The sequence below is a fragment of the Cephus cinctus genome, unplaced genomic scaffold, assembly GCF_000341935.2.
Source record: "Cephus cinctus unplaced genomic scaffold, Ccin1 Ccin1_scaffold0169, whole genome shotgun sequence".
Classification (NCBI taxonomy): Eukaryota; Metazoa; Arthropoda; class Insecta; order Hymenoptera; family Cephidae; genus Cephus; species Cephus cinctus.
In genome coordinates this window covers 262,959-270,158 of record NW_014332893.1, presented here as the reverse complement: position 1 = coordinate 270,158, position 7,200 = coordinate 262,959, and the positions used below count along the sequence as shown (strand labels likewise).

Here is a 7,200-nt window from a genome sequence, read left to right as displayed (position 1 = left end):
GTGACACTTTCCGCTAATTCCTTTTTTCGAATGCTCAAAAATTTAATATAGATTTTTTAATACGAGCGGCGGGGTATCGTCGCCATTTTGTTACAGGATACAGATTTCTAAAAGAGCAATCACGATGAATTGATAATTAATTTATGGTCATTGTAGATTTTTCAATTAATACATACAATCAGACAGATGTTCGTATTACGGCAGAATGATCGAGTAGTTAAAAATAATCTTAATACATATAGCATAATAATTGTATAAAATTCCCATGTCGATTGTTGCATCTGCAAAAGTTAACTACTTTGATGGAGTTTCTTCCTTATCGACGTACAATCTGATAAGAATTCAGGTTTAGCAAAGCGAAAGATCGATCTGAATTAACGAAGAAGATAGCGGGGCGATAAAAGTATCAGTGCTACTGGTTAGCTTCGATACAAGTGATATTAAAAGTAAGGCTGATATCCAACGTACTTTTTTAAAAACTTTTCGTTAACTCAAACTTATACGATCCTTCGCCACGACCCATTACGAAGATATTAAAGTAGCTATACTCCCGAAAAAAATCAACTACGTATACCATAGCATCAAACGCGTAAGAGCTGGATTCCTGTAGGAGTTTGTGCAAACGATATGCAGCCGGTTCCTATCATATTCCAGGATCTTTCATGCGGCGCGCGCGGCATCAGCATCGGCGTCGGTATAAAGAATTTTCACTCGTCTCCAAGTTTCTCCTCTCATTCTCCCGCCCGCGCACTGTCTCTCTCTCTCTCACTCTTCACCGACGTCGGAGAAACGAGATTACGCCGATGTGTGTAGTCCGGAGATATACGTGTGCGCGGGCAGCATCGGCGGCGGCAACATGAAGGTTTCCTACACGGCTCGTACACCCACCAGCTCGCGCAATGGTTCCCGACGATGTGCGTGACCGTCCGTGTGCGCGTCCCAACCTAACCCGGTTGCCGGTTCTCCAGGCAGGCCGATGTATTTGGTGGGGGTAGTCCGCGCATGCGCGTGTCTTGCTTTATCGAGCCACGGAGGGGCAGACGGCGCTACGGGGTCGGGGCGTAAAATGCAGGGCGAGGGGTCTGGTGGGGGACACGTTATCGAGTGGTGGGGGGGGTTCCTGCCACTCGGCGCGATAGGGGTGGGGGCGCTGCCGTCGGGCAGTCGCTGTCGCGCCAGGCTCCTGTTAGCCAAGCAGTCGCAATTCCGTCGCCTAACCAGTATTGCTCGCCTACCTTTTATCCTCTCAATCGCATCAAGGCTTCCGTCAACTGCATATCTCTGCCCGTCAGTCGGTCCGTCGTCATCTATCCGCGAGTGGTAGTAACGTCTGAGCCCAGTGAGAACGAGATCGAGGCTGCTATGAGTCGGAAGAGTGGTCGCATGCATCCGGGCCGGCGTCAGTGATTGTGCCACAGAGTCAGTGAGAGTCGAGAGTAGTGAAGTCGCACCGGGTTTTACACCTTTTATGTTCCGTCGGACGAGCGAGCCGGGCTTCCCGTTTAAAAGGTGCGATAAACATCAGTGTATCGTCGTTATGGTGAAAACGGGAAACGAGGAAGCCACTTTGTTCGATTAAACCTGTCGTCCTGAGTACACAAGATATCGTGGCCGATCACTCCCGCGTGTCCCGGCACAAGGTATACTTTATACACAGAAAATATATGATAAAGTGCTCTGTTGGATTGTGAATTTTATATCGCCGACTGGATCAATTCCCCTGTGCTCCCTTGCTCTAAGGTTGGTACGACACGCGTGACCTTTCTTGGGGCACAACCCCTAAGGAATAATATCCCCCCAATTATGTCTGTCTTATTGAACAACGTGGCGTTGTTACCGTTACGTCATCGTCGACAAATGCATCTCTCTCTGGCGGTCTAATTAGTTTACGTTCCCATGTCGTCGTAGAACTATGGCACATAATTCTTCAGGCCTTGATAATTCGACACTGTCCCTCTCTCTACTATCCTATCTCCTTTGATCTGTCTATCTCCCTCTCTCTCTCTCCCCTAATCCTACAGATCCCTTCGAATTCAGCCTGGTGCCACGTTCGCTCACGTCCCTGTCGCCTGATGTCCCACGAAACACGTCTTACTACGTTATCCGTCGACCAGTTAAATTTCAAATAGTTACAGTGAAGTCGACGCTTGCAACGTACGGACGCGTCACGTTGTTACGCGAAACGATGCAATGACAACGCAGTAAGGTGACGTCGCGAAAGGTTGCGTTGAAAATACCAGGAGATGTGGAGTAAGCACGAATGGTGTATATATGGTGGTTTTACTTGAACATACATTATACTTGGTAAACGGGCAACGTCTAGGCTTCTGGCTGCTGGCTTGACTCGTGTATATACAATTACGTATAGTGATAAGAATACGCACTCATTTCCACACGTACGCCCACGACATAAGAATACGTATGAGTATCCGTGTGTGTAACCACATGCTACAAGATGAACATTCGCGTAATAACGCGGCGTGACAAACGCGACAGTTATCCTCGTAGTCTTCTTTTCATTTCATCTTTCTCTTCGTTCCTCTTTGTGCTATGGCAGGAGTGACTGCGTGCGTGGTATTTTTTTGTTTTTATTGCTGAAAGAAAAAAAAAATTGACAAATTGTGCCATCAAACGCTCGTAAAATGCCTCGTTGTTGCTTTTTTTTTTCAAAATTGTTTCATCATTCGAAAAAATCGTTGCTTCCCTCTCGTATATCATTGGTGAATGAATGTCAATGTTCGACAGTGGATCATTATGATTGATTCTTATTATAAAATTGCGAAAGGACACTTGCCAAGGTTTTGGACAAAATTCTGTGCTACTTGCGTTATTTTCCCCGAAAGTCTCATACTTGAGTACTTTTTTTTTTTTTTCATATGTAGAAACAGTCGCGTGATAATGACTCCACGAAATATATGTGTAACGTATTTGTGTACGGGGATAAAAAACGAACCGTTGGACTTTAAGTGAATTAATGTATATATGTATAGTTGGAAAGGTATAATTTTATAAAGTATCGTAGAATGCCAAAATGGAATATATGCAATTATTATTTAATTATACTATTTTTGTTTGGGATTTTAACTCTTTTTTCACTGTCACAAATATATACATACACACGACGTGAAACATTCAGCTGTCGAGTTGTCAAAATTCTCAGGCCACTAATGCGTTTCTAACACGTGAAATTATCTTCGTGCGGAGAGAGGTTATATATCCATTTACTATATATACACATATATACTGAGGTCTGTCGTGTAATTTTCTTCTTTTTAACTTTTACTGACCTTCCGGTAGATTTTTTTTTTCGTTCTTTCTCGCAGTTGGCTGGCATACTTTTGGAAACGGAAGCCCGGCAAAAAAAGCGTCGCCGTCGCGGTGCCTCGCTTGAGCCTGATAACCAGTACGAACGGGATGTAAAGTGGGCACTGCGCATGCGCGCGCGTAACAGCACGTTACATTACGCAGAGTTACGTAAGGCGCGTTCGCGTTAAGCGTTTTTGTCGCTGTCGCTGTCAAAAGTGCGACCTTTGCCGCTGTCTAGCTAACCCTCGTGATTCTTACATTGTATGTGTGTATGTATATATATATGTATATATATATATATTCCAAAAAGATTCCCTTTGGTTATTCGTTCATCCCTAGGGAAAAGTGCCAGCAGTGCTTTTCGGCTTTTTCTTACGTCACTTCCCGAAGTAATCGTCGCCATGGAAAAGAAAATCTCGGTCGCAAGAGCAACGACACACCGAAACTAAGGGAATCCGTGATATTTTTCAGTATCGCCGCGTGACATAAATTTCGAGTTTTTTTTTTTAAATAAATTTTCGACTCGACCTGTGATATTTCGTGGGAAATTTAAGAAAGAAAAAAAAAATGTACGTTATCACTGTATTTTGCAGCAGAGTCGCATGTCAGTCTTTGAGAATAAAAATCAGCAGATTAAATTTTGCGAACGACCTTCGACCTCCTACGGTTTAAATTATACGTGAGATTATTTATACTCGTCGCCAGGATATTTCGTTAAGCCGTATATCCATTACACGACAGCCAGGAATAAACATAGTACGGATCCTGCGAAGGATGAACATTAATTTTACCCTTTACAATGTATTTTGGGACATCTGCAATGTTCATTAGTCTTTTCCCATGCTTTTGTAATTTTGCTAATATTTTTTTTGCCTTGCCAGTATTGTATTTCGCGCTCGTTATCCGTGGGAGGCAATATTGGCCAGTCGGAGGGAGACCATCTTTGTCTGTCAGGTTAGACCGGGTGTCGCACTTCTTCACGTTCAAGGTTTCTATTGATTTATTTTTAACGTTCTCTATTCTTTATCTTCCCGCACTGTGTCGCTCTCTCCGTCATTGTCTCTCTGCGTATATTTCTCCTGTTTTTTTTCTCTTTGATACGTGACGTGTCGGAACAAAAAAAAAATTTCTATGCAAATTTTATACTTAGGGTGGATAAATTTTTTTTAAATTTTGCAAATTAAAAATAATCACCGGGTATACTGGATTTAGGCACCTAACGAGAACAGGTGCGAATTCATATCGCAATTTCGATCTTCCAATGAGATATGCGTGTATTTTGGCAAAAGTTCGTACTGTTAGGTTAGGTTAGGTTTACTAGTGATTCTCGGCTAATGCGGTAAACGAGCACAGGGTCCTGGCATGCCAAAGAGTACATACAAACGGAAAAAGAAATTGAGATGGACGGTCGGAGCGGACCAAGGAGAATCTAGAGTGTGTGAAAGAGAGAGAGAGACACAAGAAAAGTAATGCCGGTTACGTAAATCGATTTGTTGAAACACCTGGCGCCTCGTTTACGTACATTTTGAACGTGACGATTTGTTTCCATAAGAGGGTACGAAGTTCATTCTATTCGTTTCATATATTTTTTTTTCCTCCCATTTACTATCTCTCTCTCTTTCATTCCTCGTCCATCTCTTCTCCCATATAACCCAGAGATTATCATCACGAGAAGTAAGACTGGAGTTATTATAATTTTCAAAAAAAAAAAAAAAAAATCTCGTATCTCTTCTCGCCTTAAAGTCTAACGACCTTTCGCCGCGTTCTCAAAAATCACTTTCTCGGTATCTATATCCTTAATCGTAAGTTGCTAAAACTTACCTATGGTCTAATACGTACGGACGTGTGTGGATGTACGACCAGTGTCGGATTTTCGTAAAAAAATTTTTTCAACTATTTCGAAATTACAAATTGCAGATTTTTTTTTTTTCAAATTATGCCCATATAACTATTGCATACATAGTTGATTGCTCTTCGATTTGAAGGACAAACAGAATATACACATATACCTTACACGTTTTTCTCGTTTGATCGATATCGCAAGGATTTCGATAAATGTTTTCTCATTTTCTTTCGTTTTTCTTTAATCCCACCTTTCATTCTTTAAACATTATTCCATTCCACTCAAAACCCGACAGGGTATCGGTAACCGCATCGATATAACCTTCCCAGCTTCCATCTGGACCATTTCGCAGAATCGAGTTTACCCAGGTTGCATTGCCTTGCTTTCTCTCCGCCGATGCTTCCTCCCTTGCACTTCTTTTTTACGATCAAACGTGACTACGTTCCTAGGGGTTTAGACACCGTCGATAAACTTACAGAGGTCAGCGATAATCCTCCGATGTGTTCACCCAACTGGATTCGCCCTTCCCCATATAGATATACATACACCCAACAAATCCAGATACCCAGTCACGAGCGTGCAATGCAAATAAATTGAAATTAACATTTCGGATCGGTTTTATCTTGAGCCAAAAAAAAAAAAAGTTTCACAATTTTTCAAACCCAACAGACAAATCTCATAGGAACGTAATAACCAATATTACCCAGGATACAGTAGCGTCCTCAAGGTACAGCAAATCGAGCACCTAGTTACAAAAAATAAAAGGCAAGAAAAAAAAAAGTAAACTAATACGAGCACTCCGTGTAACACGAGCTCTTAAAGCTCAAAGCTTAGATATAACCTCCGTGTAGGTGGGTGCGTCTCGTTTTAATTTTAGCCTCGTGACAGGCCCGCTCCCGCGAGGGAGCGGGTGGCGTTGACCTGCCAACATAACCTACAAATATTTCTCTCGCGCCCGGAGCGATACATCAACGTTAATCCTCGCTCGGCCTGTCCCGCTTTTGCTCCCTTCGACCGACTCGCCACCTACCTCGCTATATACTACTACTTATATATACCATACTTACTGGTACTGCCTACCACTAGTATCGTCACTGCTACTGCCGCTACTAATACTCGGAGCGTCCCTATACTCGCTACCGGTACCCATCGTCTTTCCTCGAGATCCAATCCTCTTCTTCTGGCCGTACCTTCTCCTACTCCCAGTCCCCCTCCCCGACGTCCCTTCCCCTCCCGGCCCTCTCGCCCCAGTCAGACTTTCGTCATTGCCCCGGAGTTCGGGCGGCAGCCTACCTAGGAAATTGCACGATTCCAAATTTCACCGGATCGTCCAACTTCCGCTTTCAAGATGTAGAGAGCCTACCTACTCTGTGATAAATATATACGTACATATACGTGTGCTTGGCCCGAGGACACCAGATAACCGCTAATAGCCTTTACTTGGGTACGTGCGGGTACGTAGCCTGTTTTAGGTGTGACGTATGCAGACCCGTAGATATATAGTACAGGGTGCCGACGGTATATATATAGTCCAGTAGCTCGATCACGTGTCGTATGTGAAACAGCTGACTTTATCAGAGAAAAATTTATTGAATTTTCAATCGGCGAATGGCAATCTTGTGTTATCGGCGGCCGATATCGATTAGATATTTTTTTTTTTTAGACGCTTTCGATGTTTCCGATATGGACGGTACGAACGGAGCGTTTGAATTTAACGCGCGGATGGCCACTCATAATTAGCCGAGACGAGGAGTTGCCAATTAGCGGAAATTTGTGCAATCGCCGTGCAAACCTGAGGGACGCCGTAAGGCGAAACCGTGCGGAAATTGTTTTGTGGGTTAATCTTTCTTTTTTTTCTTTTCACCGCTGAAACAACAACCTGACGTCATTTCTCTATTTTGTTATTGCCAATTCGATCGGCTGGAATTGCTGCAATTGTTCTCGCAGATCGCTCCTTGACCGTTGATTTTTCTTCGTTGTGCAATTCTGACGTTTCTGAGCGACTGGTCTTCCACGGCGGCGTTATTTCTTCTGGGGGGGAGGGGGGGGGG

The 7,200-nt window shown here is 43.4% G+C and overlaps 1 protein-coding gene across 5 annotated transcripts in view; it reads left to right on the top strand.

Annotated features, from left to right (window-relative positions):
* Positions 1-1,151: 1,151 nt before the first annotated feature.
* Positions 1,152-7,200, top strand: part of LOC107264420 (protein muscleblind) — a 203,103-nt gene continuing 197,054 nt past the window's right edge. For 4 of the 5 annotated variants that reach the window (XM_025081692.1, XM_025081693.1, XM_025081690.1 and 1 more), the window contains exon 1: positions 1,152-1,640. The gene's annotated coding sequence lies outside the window, so the exon portion shown is untranslated. Of the gene's footprint in view, positions 1,741-7,200 lie in introns of all 5 variants that reach the window. The other variant, XM_025081691.1, reaches the window with a different exon arrangement.